This window comes from Coregonus clupeaformis, chromosome 16 (genome assembly GCF_020615455.1).
Source record: "Coregonus clupeaformis isolate EN_2021a chromosome 16, ASM2061545v1, whole genome shotgun sequence".
NCBI classification, from domain to species: domain Eukaryota; kingdom Metazoa; phylum Chordata; class Actinopteri; order Salmoniformes; family Salmonidae; genus Coregonus; species Coregonus clupeaformis.
In genome coordinates, this window is record NC_059207.1 from 778364 (window position 1) to 797173 (window position 18810).

Sequence of the window (18810 nt, forward strand, 5' to 3'; positions counted from 1 at the left end):
ACAGGTTTTGACGCGAGCGAGCACGTCTTGAAGAGAGGTCCAGGAGGCTGTAGCTGGGACGGGGTCCTCCACGGCTGGTCTTGGGAGAGGTCTGTGGTTGGTCACTACGTTCAGATCTGCCGCCTTCTGGAGGGCAGGAGGGTTCCTCGCTGGGGACGAGAACCAGCGTTCTTTGCTTTCTCTGACACTTGAGGATGGAGCTTTTCTTGTTTCCAGACTGTCCACAGCCTGGTTCGTCTCCCTCCGACTCCCCTTGGCTGGAGATTGGAGGGATATCCAGGAAGAGGTCCTGGCCATGTGTGTCTAGCTCCTCATCCATGGATGACTCAGATGCTCCTCGATGCCGGGGACTGAGTGGTGGCTTTGAGACTGGTGACTTTGGCTCATCCTCGTCTGTGGTGGAGAGGCGGAGCTTCCTGACTACACGCATGCTCCCACTATTTGATGTGGACGAAAGGTCCTTCCGAACTTCAAATGATCCACGGTCTCCAAACTTCATCTCCCCTGAGTGAAGAGCACATTTCTTCCCTGTTTCACCGCAGACACCAATAGGGTAGTTCAGATTTTGATCCTGGACTTCTACCTCCCCTAACCTAACCTCCTTCAGCTGTGTACCTGGCTGAAAAGTGACCCTCTTTAAGGAGAGGGAGATTTCCCAAGGCTGGGTAACTTCTGCCACTCCCCTCTGAAGCTGGTTCTTATTGGGTCTCCCACTGCTTCCACCCCATCTCTGGACCTGCTCCTTCAGTTGGCCCAGTTTGCGGAGCTGCCGGTCCACCAGGGACTGTCCAACCCGCACCGCCGCAGCGTTCTCCCTCTTCACCTGCTCCAGGCGCCGCTGGGCTTCTCGGTGGTCCTGCTCAACTTTTTCCAGCAGACGGCGCTCTTGTCTCTGAGCCTCAATGATGGCGTTGTCAAGCTCTCGGTTAATTTCCTCCACCTCACTTGTCTGTCGTTCTCTAAGGCTCTGCAGCTCTTTCTCACCCTGCTCTAGGTTGCAGAGGGCCAGCGTCACCCAGCTGGGTGGATCAGTAAGGGATAGGGGTGCAAAGATGGACCCCCTGGGGGAGTTCAGGTCTCTCTGTATGGGGGAGGTGGGTGACAGTGTGGTGGGTGACATCAGGGCTGAGAGGCCAGGGAAGGAGGATTTTCTCTCGGAGTGAGACCTCATTAACATCATGGAGGAGAAGATGGAGAATCTTCTTGTTGGTCTGGTATGTTTCAATCTTCAGCTTGCTGTTGAATCCTGGGAAAAGAGCGTGAAATAGTTGAATTTGTGTAAAATTATCAGCAAGAAACAGGTTGATGTTGGTCTCAAATTTGAGTGACAAGGAAAGACTACATTTGTACCCGTGGAGGCTGCTGAGGGGAGGACGGCTCATAATAATAGCTGGAACGGAGCAAATCGAATGGCATCAAACACATGGAAACCATTCTACCATTCCACCAATTCCGCACCAGCCATAACCACGAGCCCGACCTCCCCAATTAAGGTGCCACCAACCAACCTCCTGTGATTTGTTCCATGTCTTTATTCAAACAGTGACAGACGCTTTGGTAATCAAAGAACAACAGACTCAAAAAATATTTTTATGTTTCTGCTCTGACAATGAACAGAAAACAGATGTCTAGGACTCACCTGCTTAAGAAAGGTAAGCTTAGAAAGTTACATTATTTTATTTACATTCCTGTGGTCCTATGATAATTGAGACATGGCTGAGTCATTGTAACTGTACTCCGTTTTTCAGTATTCTAGTGTGTACTCCCATGCCATGACCATGTTCGTGGACCCTTAGGTTAGACACTATATTCTGCAGCAGTGCCAGCAGATACCTCTGAATACAACATATAGATCCTAATATCCCTCTGTACATTACTAGTAGGATGTGTCATTCTCTAGGTAGATGAGATGAGAGGTTCAGGCCCTAAATATATTTTACAATTGACACTGTCCTCTTCTCAGCCGCTGTAACTCTCAGAGCTTCACTGGTCAATCATCTCGGGACCAGCATTGTCTCTTAGTGTCACGTTCGTTGAAGGACGGGTCAGACCAAGGCGCAGCGTGATATACGTACATGTTAATTAAACTTAATAAACACAACGACAAAACAATAAACGAAACGAAACGTGAAGTCCTAAGGTAGACACAACAAACCTTAACCGGAACAAGATCCCACAACTAGACAGTGCCAATAGGCTGCTAAAGTATGGTCCCCAATCAGAGACAACGAGCGACAGCTGCCTCTGATTGGGAACCACACCGGCCAACATAGAAATACACATACTAGATAATACAACATAGAACATACACAACAAAGAATATACACACCCTGACTCAACATATAAGAGTCCCCTGAGTCAGGGCGTGACACTTAGTACCACTTATTACTAAATTACTCAAATGGTTGGTTGCAATCAGAACACAGACCACTATTGTCACTACATGTGGACAGCACTGCTTATCTGCTCAAGGCACTGAAACTGAGCTCTGTCTTTCACTACAAACATCAAGTGCCTGTAAGGTACAGCAGATCATGTCAGATGCCTAATGTGTGACGTAGGCTACCAGAATGATGTTATGTACATTATACATCACTGTCCGAGGAAACACATTTTGAAAACCTGCATGGCGTGTGGGGATATACAGCGTCGTGAAATAGTATTTGTCCCCTTTCTGATTTTCTCTATTTTTGCATATTTCTTATACAGATCTTCAACTAAAACCTAATATTAGATAAAGGGAACCTGAGTTTACAAATAACCAAAACATTGATACATATTTTATTTATTTAATTAACAAAGTTATGTAACATCCAATGACCCTTACGCTCAATAACTGTTTGTGCCACCTTTAGCTGCAATGACTGCAGCCAAATGCTTCCTGTAGTTGTTGATGAGTCTCTCACATCGCTGTGGAGGAATTTTTTTCCTCGTTTGTTAAGTCTAATGACACTGCTGGTCCTACTCACACTGCCCTACCCTATGCTTTGACTTCCTTCTCCCCTCTCTCTCCAGATAAAATCCTGCGACTTGTGACTGCAGGCCGCCCAACAACCTGCCCGCTTGACCCCATCCCCTCCTCTCTTCTCCAGACCATCTCCGGTGACCTTCTCCCCTACCTCACCTCGCTGATCAACTCATCCTTGACCGCTGGCCATGTCCCTTCCGTCTTCAAGAGAGCGAGAGTTGCTCCCCTTCTCAAGAAACCAACACTCGATCCCACTGATGTCAACAACTACAGACCAGTATCCCTTCTTTCTTTTCTTTCCAAAACTATTGAGCGTGCCGTCTTTAGCCAACTCTCTTGCTATCTCTCTCAGAATGACCTTCTTGATCCAAACCAGTCAGGTTTCAGGACTGGTCATTCAACTGAGACTGCTCTTCTCTGTGTCACGGAGGCTCTCCGCACTGCTAAAGCTAACTCTCTCTCCTCTGCTCTTGTCCTTCTAGACCTGTCTGCTGCCTTTGATACTGTGAACCATCAGATCCTCCTCTCCACCCTCTCCGAGCTGGGCATCTCCGGCGCGGCTCACTCCTGGATTGCGTCCTACCTGACCGGTCGCTCCTACCAAGTGGCGTGGCGAGAAGCTGTCTCCGCACCACGTGCTCTCACCACTGGTGTCCCCCAGGGCTCAGTCCTAGGCCCTCTCCTTTTCTCCCTATACACCAAGTCACTTGGCTCTGTCATATCCTCACATGGCCTCTCCTATCATTGCTACGCTGACGATACACAACTAATCTTCTCCTTTCCCCCTTCTGATAACCAGGTGGCGAATCGCATCTCTGCATGTCTGGCAGACATATCAGTATGGATGACGGATCACCACCTCAAGCTGAACCCTGGCAAGACGGAGCTGCTCTTCCTCCCGGGGAAGGACTGCCCGTTCCATGATCTCGCCATCACGGTTGACAACTCCGCTGTGTCCTCCTCCCAGAGTGCGAAGAGCCTAGGCGTGACCCTGGACAACACCCTGTCGTTCTCCGCCAACATCAAGGCGGTGACCCGCTCCTGCAGGTTCATGCTCTACAACATTCGGAGAGTACGACCCTGCCTTACACAGGAAGCGGCACAGGTCCTAATCCAGGCACTTGTCATCTCCCGTCTGGACTACTGCAACTCGCTGTTGGCTGGCCTCCCTGCCTGTTCCATTAAACCCCTACAACTCATCCAGAATGCCGCAGCCCGTCTGGTGTTCAACCTTCCCAAGTTCTCTCACGTCACCCCCCTCCTCCGCACACTCCACTGGCTTCCAGTTGAAGCTCGCATCCGCTACAAGACCATGGTGCTTGCCTATGGAGCAGTGAGGGGAACGGCACCTCTGTACCTTCGGGCTCTGATCAGTCCCTACACCCAAACGAGGGCATTGCGTTCATCCACCTCTGGCCTGCTGGCTCCCCTTCCTCTGCGGAAGCATAGTTCCCGCTCAGCCCAGTCAAAACTGTTCGCTGCTCTGGCACCCCAATGGTGGAACAAGCTCCCTCACGACGCCAGGACAGCGGAGTCACTCACCACCTTCCGGAGGCATTTGAAACCCCACCTCTTTAAGGAATACCTGGGATAGGATAAAGTAATCCTTCTACCCCCCCCCCCCCCCCCCCACCATGGTCTTGTAGCGGATGCGAGCTCCCCCCCAAAAAAAATTTGTAAAGTGATTATCCCACTGGCTATAGGGTGAACGCACCAATTGGTGAGTCGCTCTGGATAAGAGCGTCTGCTAAATGACGTAAATGTGCCCTTGAGCAAGGCACTTAACCCTAATTGCTCCTGTAAGTCGCTCTGGATAAGAGCGTCTGCTAAATGACTAAAATGTAAATGTAATGTAAAATTTTGGCCCACTCTTGCATGCAGAACTGCTTTAACTCAGTGACATTTGTGGGTTTTCACGCATTAACTGCTCGTTTCAAGTCCTGCTACAACATCTCAATTGGGATTAGGTCTGGACTTTGACTAGGCCATTCCAGATCTTCAAATGTGTTGCTTTTAAACCATTTTCATGTAGACTTGTGTGTTTGATTGTGTGTTTGGATCATTGTCTTGCTGCATGACCCAGCTGCGTTTCAGCTTCAGCTTACAGACGAATGGCCTGATATTCTCCAATAAATTATCTGATACAGAGCAGATTTCATGGTTCCTTCTATTAAGGCAAGTCATCCAGGTCCTGAGGCAACAAAGCATCCCCAAACCATCACACTACCAGAACCATGCTTGACAGTTGACTCAAGTTTGCCAAAAAGTGCCTGGAAGCACCTGGATGATCATCAAGACACTGTTCTATGGACAGATGGTTCAAAAGTTTAACTTTTTGGACGACATGGGTCCCATTATGCCTGGCGAAAACCAAACACTGCATTCCACAGTAAGAACCTCATACCAATGGTCAATTCTACAGGAGAATGTCAGGCCATCTGTCTGTGAGCTGAAGCTGAAGCACAGCTGGGTCATGCAGCAAGACAATAATCCTAAACACACAATCAAGTCTACATGAAAATGGCTTAAAAGCAAAACATTTGACGTTTTGGAATGGCCTAGTCAAAGTCCAGACCTAATCCCAATTGAGATGTGACAGGACTTGAAACGAGCAGTTCATGCTTGAAAACCCACAAATGTCGCTGAGTTAAAGCAGTGTGCCAAAATTCCTCCACAGCGACGTGAGAAACTGATCAACAACAACAGGAAGCATTTGGTGGCACAACCAGTTATTGAGCGTAAGGGGGCAATTACTTTTTCACACAGGGGAATTGGGTGTTGCATAACTTTGTTAATTAAATAAATAAGTATCCGTTGTTTTGGATATTTGTAAACTCAGGTTCCCTTTATCTAATATTAGGTTTTGATTGAAGATCTGATAACATTCATTATAAAAAATATGCAAAAATAGAGAAAATCAGAAAGGGGGCAAATACTTTTTCACGGCGCTGTAGGTTAAGTATGAAGCCCTAGTTAGAGAAACCTTTCAGCCCCAGAAGCAAAACAACAGGGCTTTTTCTAGGATGAAAGAGTGGGGTATCAGTTTACCTCAGTGCGCTGCACAATAAGGTCCCCCTGGAAACATGTGACCTCTGAGTGTGAATGGGTAAAAACACGGTTTCTCATGTATTGAATAGACAATCCCATGATGTATCTTCATTCTCTTTTGTATTTATCTAGGACAGATAACCCATGTAAAAACAGATAACCCGTGTAAAAATAACCTGATTGACCCATTCAGAACATGCAATTGGAATAAAATATATTTAAAATAATAAAACATCACAAGGAAACATAAACGCATTTGAAAAGAGAAACTTGCCTCCCAATTCACATTTTGCTGAATATAACCAGTGCAAAGAATAACTGACAGGTGTACAGACTCGTACTTGTGTGATGGAATGTGGGAAAATAGGCCTGTGTGTCAATGTGAAACAAATCCCTGTCCCTCTGTTGGAGTGGGGTTACCGGTCCCCTCTCACATTACCCAGTTAAATGTTGAATGAGGGACCCTGGTTGCTAAGTTACCCAGGGACCTGCATGGCACTAGCTGAGGTGTTGAGTGGAAAAATTAAACGATAACATTCATATTGAGGACACCTTCACCAGTACCAAGTGTTCAACATCCACTAATGTATAAGTATGATAATTGACAAAATAGTGTATGTCAGAAATACATTTTTAAAAGATCCTCCAAAAGATCCTTATAGGTTTACCTAAAACGCTCATCATGGAAAAGGTTAACATTACAATGCCAACAAATGACAGTTAAATTACAGTAAAATCAATTACAATTTATGGCACAAAGAAATCTATCAAAAGTTCATTGACATATCGGGCACAATACTTGTGCAAACCTATTTATGCAAAGTTATAGTACTTCCTATATTTTGTTATTCATTCTATTAGCCTTGATTAAATAGAGCAAAAAGGATCTTACCTGGGTCAGGTGCACTCCTTTTCCTCCACTGCTCTCTGTGCTGCGTCCTACAGTGTCACATCCTTCCTCTGTCCCGTCCACACCTCTCCCTCACTCCCCCTTCAGCCCCATTCCCACCCTCCCTCCCTCTTTCTTTCTCCTCATTCTTCACTCTTCAGAATAGTTCAGACTGCATATCTAAATTCCCTTACACTGTCAATTTCTCTCATGCACAAAAACCCTCTGTCAAATCCATATCAAACCCATATCTCTGTCAAATTCAAGTTCCCTAACATAATACAGCCTACTACATACACACTGACCTTATTCCTGTTGACAGATCACATGACAAGATGTAAGATAACCCCATCCAGTTTAAAATCTGTGGACTGTGGGTTTCGCTATAAAGCAAGACGCCACAATCAACCATCCCATGTCTTTGCAAGGTCATCATTTGTCAAAAGGTAAATAGGCTACATCATGATGATGCGTACTATGTTTTAAGCACTGCACAATCTTAGTAAAATAGATTTTGGAGATCACAGGTGGAACAGAATTTCACTTGCACGTTCTAACCACTAGATGTCGGCAGATAGCAAAGGCAGGATGATTTGAATGACTTGTTACTGCTGTTCTGATATTGATTATATCTGTGAGCCCATATAAATCTGTTTGGGTTTGTTTGCTTTCGCAATGTGGGTGCAATTGATCAATTTGCATAACTCCCCATGACTTGAGCAACTTAGCTACATTGTTTATATTGATTTTAAAACAACCAAGCTAAATCAAAACCTGACAGAAGCTTTTGGAGTCCCATTTCTTGACACCTGCTGTATTTTTTAATTGTGTTCCAAATTGGAATGTTTTGAGAATAATGTTTGCTAACTCCGTTACTAAGGAATGAGAGTGTGTTTTCATGTTAGCTGCTGTAGCTAGCTAGGGTAATTGTGCTACTAACTTTGGCAAACAACCGAAATTAGCCATGTTTAGTACACCAATACAGCCCTTGCATACATGCAAAGGTGAATGTGAGAAAACACCTGAAAAGAAGAACATCAACCGCAGCCGGTATGATACATTTGTTCTCCCGTGCATTGCAGAGTTTTTCAGGACAGCCCTCTTCATCTTCACCAGTTGGTTTCAGTGATCGAAAACTGAACGGATACCGGTTAGTAGACACAGAATTAAATTGTTGAAAAAATGAATTCAATTGTAATTTAATATCTATGGATTGGTAGCTACTTCTGGTATGGAGTAGGCCTACAATAGTAAAGTTGAAGAATTTGATTGACTTGTTCACTCTTGTTTGCTAACGGTCTGCATGAGTGCCGTCAACAAGTAGAGCAAGACACCCCTGTCACCTTTCTGCATCGGACTGACTGTCACTGTCAATGTCTCCCGAGTGGCGCAGTGGTCTAAGGCACTGCATCGCAGTGCTAGCTGTGCCACTAGAGATCCTGGTTCAAATCCAGGCTATGTCATAGTCGACCGGGAGACCCATGGGGCGGCGCACAATTGGTCCAGGGTAGGGGAGGGAATGGCCGGCAGGGATGTAGCTCAGTTGGTAGAGCATGGCGTTTGCAACGCCAGGGTTGTGGGTTCGATTCCCACGGGGAGCCAGTATGAAAAAAATAATAATGCATGCACTAACTGTAAGTCGCTCTGGACAAGAGCGTCTGCTAAATGACTAAAATGTAATGTAAAAATGTCAGTATTCTGGGAGGGTGAGTGTGTCACTGTCAACATCCTGAGTCTACAATGCTACATAAACAGCAGCCCACCTGCAGGATGGTTGAATGTTATTACTGTTCCACAACAAAGTGTGTACACTTTAGAGCACAGTGTATGAATTTTAGATGCTCGCTAAACTTTTTAACATCATTGTTCTTGCAATCTTATACTGAACTAAAATATAAACGCAACATGCAAAGTGTTGGTCCCATGTTTCATGAGCTGAAATAAAAGAGCCCAGCAATGTTCCATACGCACAAAGACCTTATTTCTCTCAAATTTTGTGCACGAATGTGTTTAAATAAAAGATCCCAGAAATGTTCAATTCGCACAAAAACCTTATTTCTATCAAATTGTGTGCACAAATGTGTTAAAATAAAGATCCCAGAAATTTTCCATATGCACAAAAACCTTATTTCTCTCAAATTTTGTGCCAAATGTGTTTACATCTCTGTGAGTGAGCATTTCTCCTATGCCAAGATAATCCATCCCCCTGACAGGTGTTGCATATCAAGAAGCTTATGAAACAGTATGATCATTACACAGGTGCACCTTGTGCTGGGGACATTAAAGGCCATTCTAAAATGTGCAGTTTTGGCACACAACACAATGCCACAGATGTCTCAAGTATTGAGGGAGCGTGCAATTGGCATGCTGACTGCAGTAATGTCCACCAGAGCTGTTGCCAGATAATTGAATGTTCATTTCTCTTCCATAAGCCGCCTCCAACTTTGCTTTAGAGAATTTGGCAGTACATCCAACCGGCCTCACAACCGCCAACCACGTGTAACCACGCCAGCCCAGGACCTCCACATCCGGTTTCTTCACCTGCGGGATCGTCTGAGACCAGCCACCCGGACAGCTGATGAATCTGTGGGTTTGCACAACCAAAGAATTTCTGCACAAACTGTCAGAAACTGTCTCAGGGAAGCTCATCTGCGTGCTCGTCGTCCTCATCAGGGTCTTGACCTGACTGCAGTTCGACGTCGTAACCGACTTCAGTGGGCAAATGCTCACCTTCGATGGCCACTGGCACGCTGGAGAATTGTGCTCTTCACGGATGAATACTGGTTTCAACTGTACTGGGCAGGTGGCAGCGATTTGCTGATGCCAATGTTGTGAACAGAGTGGTGGCGGTGGGGTTATGGTATGGGCAGGCATAAGCTACGAACAACGAACACAATTGTATTTTATCGACGGCAATTTGAATGCACAGAGATACTGTGACGAAATCCTGAGGCCCATTGCCGGGCCATTCATCCGCCGCCATCACATCATGTTTCAGCATAATAATGCACGGCCCCATGTTGCAAGGATCTGTACACAATTCCTGGAAGCTGAAAATGTCCCAGTTCTTCCATGGCCTGCATACTCACCAGACATGTCACCCATTGAGCATGTTTGGGGATGCTCTGGATCGACGTGTATGACAGCGTCGATCCACTGATTTCCCTCTTGGAAATTGTTGCATGTTGCGTTTATATTTTTGTTCAGTGTATGTGATTCAGTGGAGGTGTATCAGGGTGCTGCATGAATCCAGCCAGAGCCTCTGGGCTGGCTGTGGTGGCTAACTACTCTTCCTAACACTGGGCCTGCTGTGGTGGCAAACTACTGTTCCTAACACTGGGCATGCTGTGGTGGCTAACTACTCTAACACTGGGCCTGCTGTGGTGGCTAACTACTCTAACACTGGGCCGGCTGTGGTGGCTAACTACTGTTCCTAATACTGGGCCTGCTGTGGTGGCTAACTACTGGTCCTAACACTGGGCCTGCTGTGGTGGCTAACTACTGGTCCTAACACTGGGCCTGCTGTGGTGGCTAACTACTCTAACACTGAGCCTGCTGTGGTGGATAACTACTCTTCCTAACACTGTGCCTGCTATCGTGGCTAACTACTCTAACACTGGGCCTGCTGTGGTGGCAAACTACTGTTCCTAACACTGGGCCTGCTGTGGTGGCTAACTACTGTTCCTAACACTGGGCCGACTGTGGTGGCTAACTACTCTAACACTGGGCCTGCTATGGTGGCTAACTACTGGTCTTAACACTGGGCCTGCTATCGTGGCTAACTACTGGTCCTAACACTGGGCCTGCTGTGGTGGCTAACTACTGGTCCTAACACTGGGCCTGCTGTGGTGGCTAACTACTCTAACACTGGGCCTGATGTGGTGGATAACTACTCTTCCTAACACTGTGCCTGCTATCATGGCTAACTACTCTAACACTGGGCCTGCTGGGGTGGTTAACTACTCTAACACTGGGCCTGCTGTGGTGGCTAACTACTGTTCCCAACACTGGGCCGACTGTGGTGGCTAACTACTCTAACACTGGGCCTGCTATGGTGGCTAACTATTGGTCTTAACACTGGGCCTGCTACCGTGGCTAACTACTGGTCCTAACACTGGGCCTGCTGTGGTGGCCAACTACTGGTCCTAACACTGGGCCTGCTATCGTGGCTAACTACTGTTCCTAACACTGGGTCTGCTGTGATGGCGAACTACTGTTCCTAACACTGGGCCTGCTGTGGTGGCTAACTACTGGTCCTAACACTGGGCCTGCTGTGGTGGCTAACTACTGGTCCTAACACTGGGCCTGCTGTGGTGGCTAACTACTGGTCCTAACACTGGGCCTGCTGTGGTGGCTAACTACTGGTCCTAACACTGGGCCTGCTGTGGTGGCTAACTACTGGTCCTAACACTGGGCCTGCTGTGGTGGCCAACTACTGGTCCTAACACTGGGCCTGCTGTGGTGGATAACTACTGTTCCTAACACTGGGCCTGCTGTGGTGGCTAACTACTGGTCCTAACACTGGGCCTGCTATCGTGGCTAATTACTGTTCCTAATACTGGGCCTGCTGTGGTGGCTAACTACTGGTCTTAACACTGGGCCTGCTATCGTGGCTAACTACTGGTCCTATCACTGGGTCTGCTGGGTTGGGCCCATGGTCCGCTGCTGTTCTGGTTGGCCTGGTGCTGAGGTAGGTCTCCCAGTCATGCATCACAGTATCTTTCCACCTCGTCCTCTTTATTATGATCAGCGTTTAATCCTGTCTTGTGTTTGTTCTGTTGCTAGGCTCCTCCTGGGGGACCCAAGAATATGACTCATCATGAAGAAGAAACCAGCACTTTTTTGAACTGTGAAACACTGAGGTGTAGTTGATTCAACAACGCATCTGGATATAACAATATCAACTTGGATATTATATGTTTTCATAGGGACAATGCTCTCTGACATATAGGCTGTGAGGAGGATATGATACCCATGTTATATCATAAACTCAGATTAAATAGGTAGGCCTACCATCACATCTTAACACTGTGTACTGTAACTAACTATCTCTGTCCATCTGCAACAGACAGATCTAGCTGAGCGCCCACCACTCCAAACCACTGATCATTAATTCCTCTGCTTCTTCTTTAGCCTGAGAGGCTATCAGCTATTTCCTCTATGAGATCCAGCATCCTCTGTCTGACACTCCTTTACGGAGCTATGCACACGTGGTGAAACTTCTCCCTAGACACAGCTGGGTCCTCAGACATCAGTGTTTTTGAATGTCACACCGAGTCCTGGAGGCTCCCTGCCTGGACCGTCTGACTGATTATTGCTATCGTTGGTCTGTCAGCATCAATGGGAAATTATATTGGCCCACGGTCGTATCAGACCTCGCATGTTATTGATACGACTGTTAAACTCCACAATCCAGCTGCCCGCCCGCCTCCAACCATGGTGCAATTAAATCTACATGCCTCTCGCTTCTGTTTGTGTGACAGAGAGTAATGCGACCAATAGTTACAGTAACAAAAAATCATGTGATTCATCATGCAATATATTACCACCACATACGACAGCACCACATATGGGTTATTACCACATATTATATATTTAATTCTAGTCATGTCAGGTTTTCCCACAAACAGGGCGACTGAAGCGTAGCTAAATAATTAATAAAATAACATTACTCGTTGAATACCAGAGATGGACAAAAAAGTCCTATTCCACATCATATCTTATTATTTTGCATCTCTCGATATGAGTTCATAAATATGGTAATAGTATGTTCTCTCTAGTGGGACTATCGTCTTTCAAAGGTGCGGATCCGGTTCTGCCACTAGATTCGATTAATTCCTCCGATGCCACTCCTCATTTTGTGTACCCCCCTCTTTTAACACTTTCAGGGGTATGATATTAGGGGAACAATCGCAGAAACAAAACGAGCTGGAACCACCAAGAAGGGAACAGATGGCACATAATTGCCTCGTGGAGGAAGCCAGGGAGTCAATTTTTACTGGTCTCAGGGGAGTTGCAGTTGCAAAAAGTGCAGGTGCATTTGTTTTGATCAGATATGGCCTAGAGGAACCATCTGAGAAATATTCATCACACGCACATTAGAGTGAGAATTGAACAAAGCGCGTCATTGGTGAGACCAGGATGCGACCGTGTGCTTTCATTAGGCCAACGAGGTAAACACAGGGAAAGGGAGCCCATGCCTGCCTGCCTGGCACACTCAACTACAACAGATGCAGCAGGAATTAATGCCGCACCAAAGTGTTGGAACATCAAGATTAAATCCTGAAAATATAACACCGTTTATTTTTTGCTTCTTGTCAATGTAATTGTAGAACATTTATGAAACTGAAAAAGGGTACTTGTTTCCACAATAACTGCCTCATTACCAATACCTATTGGTAACATTCATCTCACAAAGCAACTATGAAATTATACAAACATTGAAACAGGCTTCTACTGAGATAGACAAGTTAGATACTTTTGCAAGGTCAGAAGGTCAGACAACATTTGCTCTATGACCAAATCTATAAAAAGGCAATTACCATGTGTTTTGTATTCATTAATACTTTATCATTTACTTGGTAAAAAAGGTTGTGAATCTACAATTTTATGATGGTCTGAGTGGAATGCTGTCAAGTGGGACCCAGCATGGACTCAGAATGAGCTTTTTGATGAGCAATAGGCCCTCTCCTTTATAATCCCAAACTCTGCTCTGCCTTGCAATATCAAACTAATAAATTACAGCCTGTCTCCCACATAACTCACTGATAAATAAAAAAGGGTCTGCTTTAGTGTGCAGCTGTGACCCAGGGTTACCTAGCAACAGGTCATGCCCAGACGAAATGCACAAGGTGGAGATACACCTCCGAGGATCCGGGGGAGGGAGGGAGGGGAGGAGGGATGGAGAGATGGATGGAAGGAGGCCTCATCCTCACTCTCTATGACCCTTGACAGATAGAAAACGCACTCAGAGGAAACGGGTTTTGATTGACAGGGATATTTAGAGACACTGGAGCTCTGATTGTTCCATTCCATGTGTTCTTCAAACAGCCAGCATATGGCAAATATGAAACTTGCATGTATTGTGGACTACAGTGTATATTTGAGTTGAGGTATGAATAAATGAGGATTGTCACAAACAAATATTAGCTGCAAAACTCAATGCAATGCAACTAGATCAACCTGACAATGTAGGCTACAGTATATAGCTGATGATAACTCTATCTGACAGAGTCAGAGATTGAGCAGTAGCGCTAGGCCTATGTGTGCCAGAACACTGTTGTATGGAAATGAAAGGCTCTGTGTGCAGTCAGTGTTTTCTCAACAGTCGCCTGAGTCACACACCCTCAAGGGGGCTATGCAGCTGTGTGAGGTTAGCACACGGTCCAGTTAGAACAACACAATATTTTATCTCTAAATGAACTGTATGAATATATGTTTAGATGGCATGTTGTGTATTCTACTGAGAGTATGCAGCAGCAGTGTGTATAATGTATCTGTTGTATTTTTGACTTTATGTTTTGTTTACCCCATATGTAACTCTGTGTTGTTGTTTTTATCGCACTGCTTTGCTTTATCTTGGCCAAGTCGCAGTTGTAAATGAGAACTTGTTCTCAACTGGCTTACCTGGTTAAATAAAGGTTAAATAAAAAATAAAAAAATAAAAAAATTGTAATCATTAGGTAGAGGGTTGAACATATGAAATGTCTTAATGCATGTGGATATGCATCATACATGAAACAACTCTTAAAGAATGGCCAGTGTTTAGGATCTTGCCTCAAAGGCCACATTGGTAATTGGCTGATTCTGCAGTAGCCTACAGTACAGTGGATCAGGGTAGTTTGTAGATAAGGCATAGGGGGCAGAGACGTACACTGCCAGTCAAAAGTTTGGACACACCTACTCATTCAAGGGTTTTTCTTTATTTTTACTATTTTTTACATTGTAGAATAATAGTGAAGACATCAAAACTATGAAATAACACAAACGGAATCATGTAGTAACCAAAAAAGTGTTAAACAAATCAAAATATATGTTATATTTGAGATTCTTCAAATAAGCCACCCTTTGCCTTGATGACAGCTTTGCACACTCTTGACATTCTCTCAACTTGCTTCATGAGGTAGTCACCTGGAATGGATTTAAATTAGCAGGTGTGCCTTCTTAAAAGTTAATTTGTGGAATTTCTTTCCATCTTAATGCGTTTGAGCCAATCAGTTGAGTTGTGACAAGCTAGGGGGGTATACAGAAGATATCCCTATTTGGTAAAAGACCAAGTGCATATTATGGCAAGAACAGCTCAAATAAGCAAAGAGAAACTGTCCATCATTACTTTAAGACATGAAGGTCAGTCAATCCGGAACATTTTAAGAAACCTTCAAAGTTCTAGAAGTGCAGTCGCAAAAACCATCAAGCGCTATGATGAAACTGGTTCTCATGAGGACCACCACAGGAATGGAAGAACCAGAGTTACCTCTGCTGCAGAGGATAAGTTCATTAGAGTTACCAGCCCCAAAAAATGCTTCAAAGAGTTCAAGCAACAGACTCATCTCAACATCAACTGTTCAGAGGAGACTGTGTGAATCAGGCCTTCATGGTCGAATTTGCTGCAAAGAAACCACTACTAAACGACACCAATAAGAAGAAGAGACTTGCTTGGGCCAAGAAACACGAGCAATGGGCCGGTGGAAATGTGTCCTTTGTCTGGAGTCCAAATTGGAGATTTTTGGTTCCAACCGCCGTGTCTTTGTGAGACGCGGTGTGGGTAAACGGATGATCTCTGCATGTGTAGTTCCCACCGTAAATCATGGAGGAGGAGGTGTTATGGTGTGGGGGTGCTTTGCTGGTGAGACTGTCTGTGATTTATTTAGAATTCAAGGCACACTTAACCAGCATGGCTACCACAGCATTCTGCAGCGATACGCCATCCCATCTGGTTTGGGCTTAGTGGGACTATCATTTGTTTTTCAACAGGACAATGACCCAACACACCTCCAGGCTGTGTAAGGGCTATTTTACCAAGAAGGAGAGTGATGGAGTGCTGCATCAGATGACCTGGCCTCCACAATATCCCGTCTCAACCCAATTGAGATGGTTTGGGATGAGTCGGACCGCAGAGTGAAGGAAAAGCAGCCAACAAGTGCTCAGCATATGTATGAACTCCTTCAAGACTGTTGGAAAGCATTCCAGGTGAAGCTGGTTGAGAGAATGCCAAGAGTGTGCAAAGCTGTCATCAAGGCAAAGAGTGGCTATTTGAAGAATCTCAAATATAAAATATATTTTGATTTGTTTAACACTTTTTTGGTTACTACATGATTCCATTTGTGTTATTTCATAGTTTTGATGTCTTCACTATTATTCTACAATGTAGAAAACATTAAAAATAAAGAAAAAACCTTGATTGAGTAGGTGTGTCCAAACTTTTGACTGGTAATATATATTCATATAGATGTGGCTCTGGTGGGGGTTTGTCGAAGGAGGCTCACCTCGCAGTAATGCACAGGACAGCCATGTTAATGCACAGCTAGTGAACATGACAGACGTCATCCAAGGTTAGTATTGAGTAAATGGGCATCCATCACGGATGCTAACAACTCTGATTAAAAATACATAATCTGCAACTCGCCCCCTGATGGCAGAGAGCGGTTTCGGGCATAATTACGACGGGGAGCGCTTACGATCAAAGGCAGAGTCACACCTGCTTGCCTTTCAAATTCTGTTTCGCTGATTACATTTTCATATTTCATCAACGTCAAATTGATAAATGGGAGCTGATAGGGGGATACCTGTTTACCCACAATCACGATCACTACCATGATCGCATGACCCCATGACCCTTCCCCGCCACATATCTCTCTCTCTCTCTCTCTCTCTCTCTCTCTCTCTCTCTCTCTCTCTCTCTCTCTCTCTCTCTGTATCTCTCTCTGTATCTCTCTCTGTCTCTCTCTCTCTCTCTCTCTCTCTCTCTCTCTCTCTCTCTCTCTCTCTCTCTCTCTCTCTCTCTCTCTCTCTCTCTCCCCCTCTCTCTCTCTCTCTCTCTCTCTCTCTGTCTCTCTCTCTTTCTCTCTGTCTGTCTCTCTCTCTCTGTCTCTCTCTGTCTCTCTGTCCCTATCTCCTCTCGCTCTCTCTCTGTCTCTGTCTCTCTCTCCTCTCTCCATCTCATCATCCTATCCCCTCCAGGGGTGTAAGTGTGTGGCACAAAGCAGTCAGAGAAACTTCCCCAGCTTCCACTAACGGCTTTGCATCCAGCACTCACCCAATTTACACCTCTCTCCCTACCCTGTCGGCACCACCCACCCAGGTTCCCCTGGCGACAGCACCGTGCCAACCGCCACCTCCCCTCGGAAGGGCGAGGTGGGAGGGGGTTGAGGCTCCACAGGAAGCTGCAGAAACACACTGGGTCCTGTGAAGCTTGTGTCATGTCAGTGGAGCTAGAACTGCTACAGCGCCAAGGCTCGCAGTACATGTTTTCAAGGTAAAACCTGCACACTCACACAGCCCAGTACAGTACCACTGCTCCACCTAAAACAGAAAAAAATCTGACAGGGCTTTGAAATGATGTCCTCCTACTGTATGTAACACTCTGCCTGTTTAAACATCTTGACAGGATTAAAGCAGAGTTCAACTGCTTTGCAGGGCCAGTTAATTGAAGCGGATGAGCTTTTTAATAAAGCGTGCAGTGTTAGCAGCTGACAAATGGATGGGGCTGACACACAGGGGAAATTGCATTTAATGGCATCAGGTATGTGCTGCTTTGCTGCTGCTGGCACTCATCGCATTACAGCTTTTTTCCTCCTGCCTTTTCATTTACGCTTACCTGAGTCAGTTAGGGTGTTCTCCCTCCTGGGTTTCAATTATGGGTCACGTGGTGCCTCATAGGGGGGAGGAGGAGGGGTAGAGTGGAGCAAGTCTGCCTGTCAGGTGATCTCTTGCACTCTGAAAAATGTGGAAAATACACTGGATATTTTTAAAAGTCACATTAATTTTCCATACATAGATTGTAGCTGCATATCAGTATTGATTCTGAATTTGGGATTTAACAACAATGGGTGCATGGCAGACAACACCAAACCAAAAAGTCACAGACTGTCAGAGAACAACAATGCAAAGTGAATTATTTTGAGTGATGTGTCAGCAGACCATTACAAAGACGCCCTATGGGAATTGTCAGTTTGATATCTCACCCAACGGCAGACTGTCCAGTTCTATAGGACAGTCCTCATATCAGGGGACAATTAGAGACGTTCATTTTCCCCTAATATCAATCACACAGCTCATGAATAAAAACAATTAGCTCTTCATAATTCATAGAATTGCAATCGCCCTTTGCTAGCCCCGTTTTGTAACCGCTGATGCCTCTTGGGTATATCCTCTCATCACTGTGGCAGGGGCCACCACCACCGAGCCCCACCACCATAGTCAATGGGCCAAAATGGGGGAGGCAGGGGCAGGGCCTTGTTTCATTTAGAATCAGTCCTCTGGACACATGTCACTCTTCATTAGAGAGGCGGAGGAGAGCGACGCCCTTAGGTAAGGATGGACCGTAGAGAAGGAGAAGAGCCAGGGGGGGGATGGGATGGAGGAAGGACAGGGAGGGATGAGGGAGGGGGAGGTGGGGAGAGTGGCAGCTGTGGAACAATGACAGAATCTGTGTCCGATTCTGTGCCCCCCAGGCCAAACACCAGCTCCCCACTGCTGCGAACTGATCTCTTGCCTCTAGAACAAGACGAAGAGAGACAGAGAGAGAGAGTGAGGGAGAGAGAGAGAGAGAGAGAGAGAGAGAGAGAGAGAGAGAGAGAGAGAGAGAGAGAGAGAGAGAGAGAGAGAGAGAGAGAGAGAGAGAGAGAGAGAGACAGAGAGAGACAGAGAGAGACAGAGAGAGAGAGAGAGAGAGAGAGAGAGAGAG